Raw genomic sequence first — 12,811 nt, 5'->3', positions numbered from 1 at the left:
ATAAAGATGACCCTCGGGTTGGCCGACCCAAGGGAAAGGGATAGGTGGTGGTGAGGCAAATGGTAAAACCAAGGTTGGGCCTTGCTGTAGGAGTTTTATTCAAAGCGGACTGTCAGGGGGTCCCATAAATCACCCGACCGCGTAAGGAACGCAAAATCCGGGAACATAACACCGGTATGACGGAAACTAGGGCGGCAAGAGTGGAACAAAACACTAGGCAAAAGGCCGAGTCTTCCACCCTTTACCAAGTATATAGATGCATTAATAATATAAGAGATATTGTGATATCCCAACCAAAATCCTGTCCACCATGGAGAAATCTTCACCTTCACCTGCAACTAGCAACGCTATAAGAGGGGCTGAGCAAAAGCGGTAACATAGCCAAACAATGGTTTGCTTAGGAAAGGTGTCAAAGGTTAGAGGTTCATGGCAATATCGGATGGCTTGATAAACAGGTAATAGGTAGCGCAGCATAGCGACAGAACGAAGCAACTAGCATAGCAATGATAGTAGTGAGATCCAGGGTAGCGGTCATCTTGCCTGAAATCCCGCTAGGAAGAAGAACGAGTCCATGAAGAAGACGAACCGATGAAGCCGAACCAACCGTAGACGAACGAATCCTCACGATCGCAACGAAACGGGAACTATCGAGAAGAAGCACACAACATGGTAAACACACCACACATAAACAAGACATGATGCACAAACAAGCATGATGCAAGACAAGACTACATGAAGCTACTCATGGCAAGATATGATGCAAACAAGAGCAACATACTAAGGCAAGTTTAAATGAGGCCGGGAACAACATATAACAATTCCGGTAAGTCCTCATATGCATATTTCGAAATTGGTCCAGATCTGAATAAACCTTATGTTCAAGTAGTTAAACATCAAGTTAAGATGCACCAAGATGTTCTACACGAGATTCTAGTCAAGTTACATATAAAGTTCATTAGATTTGGAGCTACGGCCTAGAAGATATGAGCAAAACAAGTTAAACATGGCATTGATGCAAAATGCACCCAAACATCAAGGAAACACCTCAAAACAAAGATGCAACATGATAATATGAAGCTACATGCAATTCTAAGCAAGTTTCATATAGAGCACACTCAAAACGGAGCAACGGTTCAACACATGCACTCTATACAAGTTATAAGGACAAGCTGTCCAAAACAGCAACTAGGCATATTGCAAGCATCCAAACAACATGCTACAGCACCCCAACATGATAACAAAAGGCATGTACATGATGTACAGGTAAAGAACAACAAAACATGAACACTGAGCTAACTCCAGAAATTACTAGAACATGCTCAAACACACATGGTAAGATTGCAAGTTATAACAATTTCAGACTTTGCAGAAAATAACATCACGATGCAATGTTCAGAGCTATCAAAAAACATGTCACAGGAACTTATAGTGGCAAACAAAGGCATGGCATGAATCTACTAATTGCATAGATCAAAAGTCCTTTACTGACCATAAGCCAAAAAGGATCAGAAAATATGATGGCACTCACATAAACATAGCAAGTTATAATACAGATTCAAACATGGCAGAAACAGAATTATGAAGGCATGTAGATGAGCTTGTGCAACTAACTACAGATCAATACATGGCATGGCAAGGCAACCAACAGTAAGAAGACATATTTGTGAAGCTAGGCATGGCAATAGCAAGGTCATAGGGTGCATGGATCACTAGGAAAACACATGAAACAACTGAACTTAATGTAAACAGGCTGACAGCAACATTATGAAGCAACTTTGGAGCAAGATATGAACAATCTACAGCAACCTATAAATGCAACCAGGGGCATGGATGGATAGAGGATGACATGTAGATCAAAACATGTTTATAGAACATCTCCAGATTATGGATAGAATGATTATAAGCAACATGTTTATATAGCATCACGAAATAATAGATTCAGCCTAGCAAAACAGCAACATCATGAACACTACTTAACAAGCTCGATTCACTCACCACAAGTCATTGCATACAAGATAGGCATGGAATCATCAAGAAGACATGTTTGTGTAACAAACCAAGTCAAGAACAAGTCCATAGCATGCAAGGATCAACTATAACAGGCTTGGCCAACTTGAATAACACGTAAACAATCTGCCAGGAAACATTTTGAAGCAAAAGTAGAGCACGAAAATGACCTGCTAGACTACTCCATAATTGCAACCAAGGGCATGAATGGATAGACAATAACCTATTGTTCAAAACACCCTTACTGAAGTATCTCAAAATATGCATGGATCTCTCTGTAGCATCATGTTTACATGGCATCAAAATAACAGCAGAACAGGGACTAAAATCAGCAACATCATGATGCCTTGTTTGCATCCTTGTGCTAGTCACCACATTGATCACAAAAATACATGGTAAGCACCTCTGTAAACAAGACATAGCATAGTTCAAAACACATGAAGACATCAACCTCATAGGATGCACACATCAATCATGGCAAAAATGACAAAAGAGCTGGTTCTGATAACAGACAGCAGAAAACATCATGAAGCACTCTTACAATGATGATTCAGGCATCAAGATGACCTCAAATGAATATTATGCAATGGAATTAAATGATGTACTCGTTGAGGCGAACAATTTGACATATTACACGCACGAAACGGAGCTACGGATGCAGAGATACGATAGGTCAAACATGGCATGAAAATTACTGAAAACTGGGACTTAGCAGATTTGGACCTCGGGGGAAAAGGCTCGGATGCATGAGACGAACACGTATGAAAAATGAAATGCACATGATGACATGATGAAATGCAACACACAAGCAAAAGACATGGCAACGACGGCGAATAACTGGCAGACACCTGGCGCATCGGATCCGGGGCGTTACAACACTCCTCCACTAACAAGAGATCTCGTGCCGAGATCTTAGGACCGAGACGGAAGGGAAAAGAGATGAGGTGAGACAAGAACTCAAGAGAAGAAGCAAAGAATCGAGAGCACTCGAGAAAAAGAGAGGGACGACGAGAATGACGAGAATCGAAAGCTCACGAAATCAGTAGAGTATAAACAACTCCGGTTAGAACGAGATAAGAAACGAATAAGACTGAAAGGATTTAGGCAGCACTCCGGCTGAACAAGGAAAGAATAGAACATGAGCTTCACCCAAAGAGATGGCACTTGACGAGATGAACAATGCAATGCCTCCGGAAGAATTGAATGAAAAGAACTTAGAAGGAAGGATTGAACGGATTTGAATATCTGAGAAGAACGAAGAAATGCAAAACTCCACTTCAAAAGAATACGGAGACTTAATTGCACTTCGAGACGCGAGAAGAAGGATACTTGAATTCCGCCAACAAGAATCTTGATGAACTCTTGGAAGAATGAATTGAATCATGACGAACCACCATCAAGAGCTCCAGTAACAAAAGGATGATGAGATAGAATTGAAGGATGAAAGAATAAGGTGAGCCTTGCGATGATTTAGATGGAGGTTACGACGAAATGGCTGAGGAAATTGAACTCCGGAAAGAAAAGATGAAAACACTTGGAACTAGTATTTATTCCTCACGAACAAACTCCGAAGGAAGGAATTACTCACTTGGATGAAATAAGAATAAGATTTATTGTATGCTTATCCTTCATCAAATTAAATTGATGACCAACAATGGATTTCACGTACTACTTATTCTTCTTGAAAAGGATTGAGAAGTGACATGTCGCAAACTTGAGAAGGTGTTCATGAACCACCGGTAGGACTGGAAAGAACGAACGAAGTAAAATGATAATCAAGGAAAAAGAATCTTGAATGAACCACCATAAGAATTTGGAAATGACTGATGAAAGAGACTAAAACACCGGGAAGAATTAGAAGGAACAAATAAGCTAGAGGGGATTCAGATGCAAAAAGACAAAGAGAACATGAGCTGATTAAAGAACACTTGAACGAAGCACCGGGATAAATAGAGAACGATAACTGGAATGATGGCCTCCGGTGAAAAGAAATGGAATAACAACTCCTGAAATACTCCGGATGGGTGAGAAAAGGAATATCTAACAAATGGAATAATTCGAGACTGATAGCATGAAGCTAGAACCACAAATCTTCGAGAGAACGGACAAGATTTAAAGGAAAACTCTTCTACGATGGACGAGAAACACCACCGAAATTGCTGAGATACTCCAAGAGAATGAAAAAGAGGAAGGGTTGAACCAACAATGAAAAGAATTTGAACGAGATCTTGGAAAAGCATCTGACTGATGAAATTCATTCTTACGTCACACTTGAAAAGAATTGAGAATAACTCCGGGGAAATTAGAAGAGTTAGGTAAGATCCTGGGAAAAGACCTGTGGGTTAGGGCCCACTGAAGAGAAAACACCGTTGGAAAGGATTGTTGAAGAGATAGATGAAGCACCGGAACAATTGAAATATTTGAATGAGGTGACAACCTCGAATTAATTCGAACACAGATGTATCTCCTGAGATGTCTTGAACACTCCGGAAGGATAAACTGGCGAGAGACGAACGAGCATGGAGAACACTTAAGCCGAGGGAAAGAATGTGATTAACCCGAAAAACTTGAATTGCATCCACCGGAGAAGAGATGAAGAATGTCCACCGAGACGAGAATTCACCGGTTGAAATAATTGACGAAAGACTGAAGAGGCTCCATACGAATGAAATTGATGCTCGAAACAGACTCAAACTCCGGGAAGAAGAGGGTGGGAGGGCGGGAAAACAAAATCATCTTGGAAGGGGAAATCGACGAATATCTTGAAGAGAAAACACCAGTTGAAATCATTGAGGAGAGAGAGCAAAAACTTCGCACGAGTAGGATGGATACTTGATTATGGACTCCGGCTCCGAGATGAAAAAGGGAGGGTGGGTGGGAAAGAAAACAACTGAGGATTAAACTCAAAGATGAAGAGGGTCGAGTCGACTTGACGAGAAATGCACTGGATGAAAAGAGCTGAGGAACAACTACCGGAAAACCAACTGCGTGATCCTAAACAAAGTTTGAAAGGGAAGAGGAGTAATTCAAAACACCTACGTCAAGATTCCTTACCAGAGCGACGAAGGGGATGAGGAGTAAAAAGAATTCCTACTCTCCGATATAACTAGACTCGGAAAATAGTTTTCTTCTAGAATCAACAACGGCCAAACTACACGATCAATCAAGGGGGCTCCTAGGGTCGGCCGAGGCTCTAATACCAAGTTGTCATGCCCAATATGCGATCCTATCCAAAAGGAACTCGAAGGTCCCACCAAGGATAGACCCGCATATTGAAACGCTTTTGCAAGGTGGATATCATTACATCAACATTACATAATAGATGGGGATACATACAAGAGGCATACAATGCCACACGAATACAACATCACCATACATCAGAGCATCATCCGAGTACGGATGAAACACAAACGGAAACTCAAACGACATCCACCCTGCTAGCCCAGGCTGCCGACCTGGAACCTATCCCTGATCGAAGAAGAAGCAGAAGAAGAACTCAATGCAAGCAAGCATCGCTCTCGCGTCATGTTCATCGCACAACCTGTACCTGCAACTGTTGTTGTAGTAATCTGTGAGCCACGAGGACTCAGCAATCCCATTACCATGGGTATCAAGACTAGCAAAGCTTAAAGGGAAAGGAAGGGGTAAAGTGGTGAGGCTGCAGCAGCGACTAAGCATATATGGTGGCTAACATACGCAAATAAGAGCGAGAAGAGAGCAAGCAGAACGGTCGTCAACTAGTAATGATCAAGAAGTGATCCTGAACTCCTACTTACGTCAAACATAACCCAGAAACCGTGTTCACTTCCCGGACTCCGCCGAGAAGAGACCATCACGGCTACACACTCGGTTGATGCGTTTTAATTCGGATCTGGTGTCAAGTTATCTACAACCGGACATTAACAAATTCCCATCTGCCTATAACCGCAGGCACGGCTTTCGAAAGATTATACCCTGCAGGGGTGTCCCAACTTAGCCCATGACAAGCTCTCGCGATCAACGAAGGAATAGACCTTCTCCCAGGAAGACCCGATCAGACTCGGAATCCCGGTTTACAAGACATTTCGACAATGGTAAAACAAGACCAACAAAGCCTCCCGCTGTGCCGACAAATCCCGATAGGAGCTGCACATATCTCGTTCTCAGGGCACACCGGATGAGCAAGACGTCGGGTTGGCATAGACCCTGGTTGCCCAGGGGGCGCCGGACATCGCTCGGTTCGGACCAACACTTAGACAAGCACTGGCCCGGGGGGGGGGGGTGCTAAAATAAAGATGACCCTCGGGTTGGCCGACCAAAGGGAAAGGGATATGTGGTGGTGAGGCAAATGGTAAAACCAAGGTTGGGCCTTGCTGGAGGAGTTTTATTCAAAGCGAACTGTCGAGGGGGTCCCATAAATCACCCGACCGCGTAAGGAACACAAAATCCGGGAACATAACACCGGTATGACGGAAACTAGGGCGGCAAGAGTGGAACAAAACACTAGGCAAAAGGTCGAGTCTTCCACCCTTTACCAAGTATATAGATGCATTAATAATATAAGAGATATTGTGATATCCCAACCAAAATCCTGTCCACCATGGAGAAATCTTCACCTTCACCTGCAACTAGCAACGCTATAAGAGGGGTTGAGGAAAAGCGGTAACATAGCCAAACAATGGTTTGCTTAGGAAAGGTGTCAAAGGTTAGAGGTTCATGGCAATATCGGATGGCTTGATAAACAGGTAATAGGTAGCGCAGCATAGCGACAGAACGAAGCAACTAGCATAGCAATGATAGTAGTGAGATCCAGGGTAGCGGTCATCTTGCCTGAAATCCCACTAGGAAGAAGAACGAGTCCATGAAGAAGACGAACCGATGAAGCCGAACCAACCGTAGACGAACAAATCCTCACGATCGCAACGAAACGGGAACTATCGAGAAGAAGCACACAACATGGTAAACACACCACACATAAACAAGACATGATGCACAAACAAGCATGATGCAAGACAAGACTACATGAAGCTACTCATGGCAAGATATGATGCAAACAAGAGCAACATACTAAGGCAAGTTTAAATGAGGCCGGGAACAACATATAACAATTCCGGTAAGTCCTCATATGCATATTTCGAAATTGGTCCAGATCTGAATAAACCTTATGTTCAAGTAGTTAAACATCAAGTTAAGATGCACCAAGATGATCTACACGAGATTCTAGTCAAGTTACATATAAAGTTCATTAGATTTGGAGCTACGGCCTAGAAGATATGAGCAAAACAAGTTAAACATGGCATTGATGCAAAATGCACCCAAAAAATCAAGAAAACACCTCAAAACAAAGATGCAACATGATAATATGAAACTACATGCAATTCTAAGCAAGTTTCATATAGAGCACACTCAAAACGGAGCAACGGTTCAACACATGCACTCTATACAAGTTATAAGGACAAGCTGTACAAAACTGCAACTAGGCATATTGCAAGCATCCAAACAAAATGCTACAACACCCCAACATGATAACAAAAGGCATGGACATGATGTAAAGGTAAAGCACAACAAAACATGAACACTGAGCTAACTCCATAAATTAATAGAACATGCTCAAACACACATGGTAAGATTGCAAGTCATCAAAATTTTAGACTTTGCAGAAAATAACATCACGATGCAATGTTCAGAGCTATCAAACAACATGTTACAGGAACTTATAGTGGCAAACAAAGGCATGGCATGAATCTACTAATTGCATAGATCAAAAGTCCTTTACTGACCATAAGCCAAAAAGGATCAGAAAATATGATGGCACTCACATAAACATAGCAAGTTATAATACAGATTCAAACATGGCAGAAACAGAATTATGAAGGCATGTAGATGAGCTTGTGCAACTAACTACAGATCAATACATGGCATGGCAAGGCAACCAAAAGTAAGAATACATATTTGTGAAGCTAGGCATGGCAATAGCAAGGTCATAGGGTGCATGGATCACTAGGAAAACACATGGAAACAACTGAACTTAATGTAAACAGGCTGACAACAACATTATGAAGCAACTTTGGAGCAAGATATGAACAATCTACAGCAACCTATAAATGCAACCAGGGGCATGGATGGATAGAGGATGACATGTAGATCAAAACATGTTTATAGAACATCTCCAGATTATGGATAGAATGATTAGAAGCAACATGTTTATATAGTATCTCGAAATAACAGATTCAGCCTAGCTAAACAGCAACATCATGAACACTACTTAACAAGCTCGATTCACTCACCACAAGTCATTACATGACAAGATAAGCATAGCATCATCAAGAAGACATGTTTGTGTAACAAACCAAGTCAAGAACAAGTCCATAGCATGCAAGGATCAACTCTAGCAAGCTTGGCCAAATTGAATAACACGTAAACAATCTACCAGGAAACATTTTGAAGCAAAAGTAGAGCACGAAAATGACCTGCTAGACTACTCCATAATTGCAACCAAGGGCATTAATGGATAGACAAGAACCTTTTGTTCAAAACACCCTTATTGAAGTATCTCAAAATATGCATGGATCTCTCTGTAGCATCATGTTTACATGGCATCAAAATAACAGCAGAACAGGGACTAAAATCAGCAACATCACGATGCCTAGTTTGCATGCTTGTGCTAGTCACCACATTGATCACAAAAATACATGGTAAGCACCTCTGTAAAGAAGACATAGCATAGTTCAAAACACATGAAGACATCAAGCTCATAGGATGCACACATCAATGATGGCAGAAAATGACAAAAGAGCTCGTTCTGATAACAGACAGCAGAAAACATCATGAAGCACTCTTACAACGATGATTCAGGCATCAAGATGACCTAAAATGAATATTATGCAATGGAATTAAATGATGTACTCGTTGAGGCGAACAATTTGACATATTACACGCATGAAACGGAGCTACGGATGCAGAGATACGACAGGTTAAACATGGCATGAAAATTACTGAAAACTGGGACTTAGCAGATTTGGACCTCGGGGGAAAGGCTCGGATGCATGAGACGAACACGTATGCAAAATGAAATGCACATGATGACATGATGAAATGCAACACGCAAGCAAAAGACATGGCAACGACGGTGAATAACTGGCAGACACCTGGCGCATCGGATCCGGGGCGTTACAAGAAGGAAATCTTCTTTGAATGCCTGCTTAGTATGAAGGTTCCAACTGGCTTCTCGTCGAATATAAAGGGAATAATAAATATGGCAGAGAAAAAGATCCAGAATCTAAAGTCTCATGACTGCCACATGATTGTGACGCAACTGCTTCCGGTTGCATTGAGGGGGCTTCTACCGGAAAACGTCTGATTAGCCATTGTGAAGCTATGTGCATTCCTCAATGCAATCTCTTAGAAGGTGATCGATCCATAAATCATACCAAGGCTAAGGAGTGATGTGGTGCAATGTCTTGTCAGTTCTGAGCTGGTGTTCCCGCCATCCTTCTTCAATATCATGATGCATGTCCTAGTTCATCTAGTTGACGAGATTGTCATTCTGGGCCCCGTATTTCTACACAATATGTACCCCTTTGAGAGGTTCATGGGATTCCTAAAGAAATATGTCCATAACCGCGCTAGGCCAGAAGGAAGCATCTCCACGGGCCATCAAACAGAGGATGTCATTGGGTTTTTTGTTGACTTCATTCCTGGCCTTAAGAAGATAGGTCTCCCTGAATCGCGGTATGAGGGGAGACTTACTGGAAAAGTCACGCTTGGAGGGGACTCTATAATATGCAGGGACGGATATTCTGGGTCTCAAGAACACTACACATTACTAATGAACTCTACCTTTGTGACCCCATATGTCGATGAACACAAGAACAGTCTGCGCTCCAAACATCCGGAGTGGTGCGGCGACTGGATTACAAGTGAACACATCGGGACTTTCAGCAGTTCGTTGGAAACACGTCTCAGAGGTGAGAACACTGTTTGTGCTGAGCTGTACTCGTTGTCCAGGGGACCATCTTCGAATGTATTGACTTACAAAGGATACGAGATAAATGGGAATACATTTTACATGATAGCCCCAAGATCAAAAGAGCACCAACCAAAACAGCGGTGTCCTCTTTGATGCAGCAACCGAGAGGGGAAAGGACACATATTATGGTTACATAGTGGACATATGGGAACTTGACTACGGACATGATTTTAAGGCCCCTTTGTTTAAGTGCAAATGGGTCAATCTGTCAGGAGGCGGGGTACAGGTAGACCCATAGTACGGAATGACAACAGTGGATCTGAACAATCTTGGGTACACTGACGAACCATTCGTCCTAGCCAATGATGTGGCACAGGTTATCTATGTGAAGGACATGTCTATCAAATCAAGAAAAAGAAAATATAAGGAAGCGAATACATCATACGATGAGCCAAAGCGCCACATAGTTCTATCAGGAAAAAGGGACATCTTGGGAGTGGAGGGCAAGACAGACATGTCCGAAGATTATGAAAAGTTTCATGAAATTCCTCCCTTCAAAGTCAAGGCTGACCCAAGCATCCTGATAAATGATGAAAATTATCCATGTTTATGGCGCAATAAGGAAAGGAGAAAAGTGAAGAAAAAGTGAAGACTTTCTCCACAACTATTATGATGATACCATGCCAACTTTCAACCTTTTCGTAGTTCATTTGAAATGCCTGTTATAACAGACAAGTTTCCGTATGAAATCCTGATACTTCGAAAGAGATTTTCCATTTTGTACATGAAGTGCATCCAGTTTTTCAGAGTTCATTTGAAATGCTTTTCAATTTTAGGGTCTTATAGCTCAAAATAATCAGTAAATGCATGAAAAAAAACTAATGAAGTCAGAAAGGGTTGAAAATTGATGATGTGGCTTTGAATGGTGCATTTTGAACACAAAAAAGTCAGGAGTTTAAAAAATGAAATCCCTGTGTAACAGATGAGTTTCCATAGGAAACCCTGATACTTCGAAAGAGATTGTCCATTTTGTACACGAAGTGTATCCAGTTTTTCCCATAACCCTCTCAACTAAAACAAAACTATGATATTCTTTAATAGCAAAAAGATTTTTTTTGATAGAAACTAAAATAACAAAATCTGTTTTTGAATATAATGATAAAACGCAGTAATATTAAATAGCAGGAAAAAGAATCACTCAAAATATATTTTTATTGTGAAGTTATTCACAAACTAGTGATTCATACAAATTTCAAAGAATTAAAATTTAAACTATTCAAATTTGGAAACTAATGGAGTAATAGACAGTTTATAATTATTCTGAGCTAAAAGCAAAAAGAATAAAAAATAAAGAAAAAATTAAAAGAAAATAAATAAGTCAAAAAAATACTGGAAAAAAATGACGCCTAATGGGCCACATAGCCTGCATACGACTAGAAACCCATCTGTACATGGGCCAGGATGCAGCCCCGCAGGCCCAATAGGCCCAACATGGCAGTGACAAGGGTAGGCAAGTAATGCCTGCATATTAGAGAGGAGCTCAGCACCTGATCTGCAACACAGCTTATAAACAGGTGTTGAGCTCTCTCAGCTAGCAAGGTGGGACTAAACTTCCCATTGCACCGCGCCAACACAAGGCCTTTAGTCCCGGTTGGTGCCACGAACCGGGACCAATGCACTCCTTTGGTCCCGGTTGGTGGCACGAACCGGTACCAATGCCCCCCTTTAGTTCCGGTTGGTGCCACCAACCGGGACCAAAACCCTCTGATTCCCACCCACTGGGCTGCTGAAAAGAGGTCTTTGGTCCCAGTTGGTGGCACCAACCGGGACTAAAGGTGGCATTCGTCCCGGCTGCTGTCACTAATCGGGACACATGCTTCGTCTATATAACTAACACTTGTGAAAATTTTCATTCAGTTCGTCTTCCCTGCCCGACGACGCTGCCAGGCTGCCCCTCTGCGCCTCACCGTCGCCGTCATCGCCCCTGCCTCCGACGCCGTCCCGCGCCGCCCAGACGCCGTCGCCGCCCCGCGCCCCAACACCGCCGGCCCTGCCTCCTCGTCGCCCGTCACCGCGCGCCCCTCACCGTCACCGTCGCCGTGCCCTACTTCATCGTCGCCCATCGCCGCGCCCCTCACCGTCGCCGTCACCGTCGCCGCGCAGTGAGCTCAGATATATGAATTTTCCTAATTTAATTAGAGGTGTAGTTAATTTAGATGTGTAGTTAATTGAGTTGTTGTAATTTGTTCATATTGTGTTAGAATTTTTTTCTGTTCATAGATTTTTTTGGTGATATTATTGTTGAATATGCATGTTTGTATGTTCATATATATGCAAAGAATATGTCAATTTTTTTATGATTTTTTTCTGTTCATAGAATTTTTCTGATTTTTTTCTGTTGTAATTTTGTTCATATAATTTTAATGATTTTTTTGTTCATAGAATTTTCTTTGTCAATTTATGTATATGTTCATATTGTGTATGTATAGGAAAATTATGTATGATCAAAGTCATTTATGTATATGTTCATATTTAGAAGAAAAAGCAGAAGAGGAAAAAGGAAAATAAGAAAAGAAAGTGTTTAATATAATTAGTTAGAAGAACAATAGAACCAGTTAAACTAGTTTATTTTTAGTAAGTACTACTTTATTTTATTTATAGTAAGTGCTTAGTAGTTGAACTAGTTGATTTAATAAAACTACTTTATTTTACTATAGAAGTAGTTTATTTTTCGTAAGTACTACTTTATTTATTTATAGTAAGTGCTTAGTAGTTGAACTAGTTGATTTAATGAAACTACCTTATTTTACTATATATAGAAGTAGTTTATTTTTAGCAAGAAAATTAATAGAACTA

This window comes from Triticum dicoccoides, chromosome 7B, assembly GCF_002162155.2.
Source record: "Triticum dicoccoides isolate Atlit2015 ecotype Zavitan chromosome 7B, WEW_v2.0, whole genome shotgun sequence".
In the NCBI taxonomy this organism is placed as follows: domain Eukaryota; kingdom Viridiplantae; phylum Streptophyta; class Magnoliopsida; order Poales; family Poaceae; genus Triticum; species Triticum dicoccoides.
Note: the sequence above shows the minus strand (reverse complement) of the source record.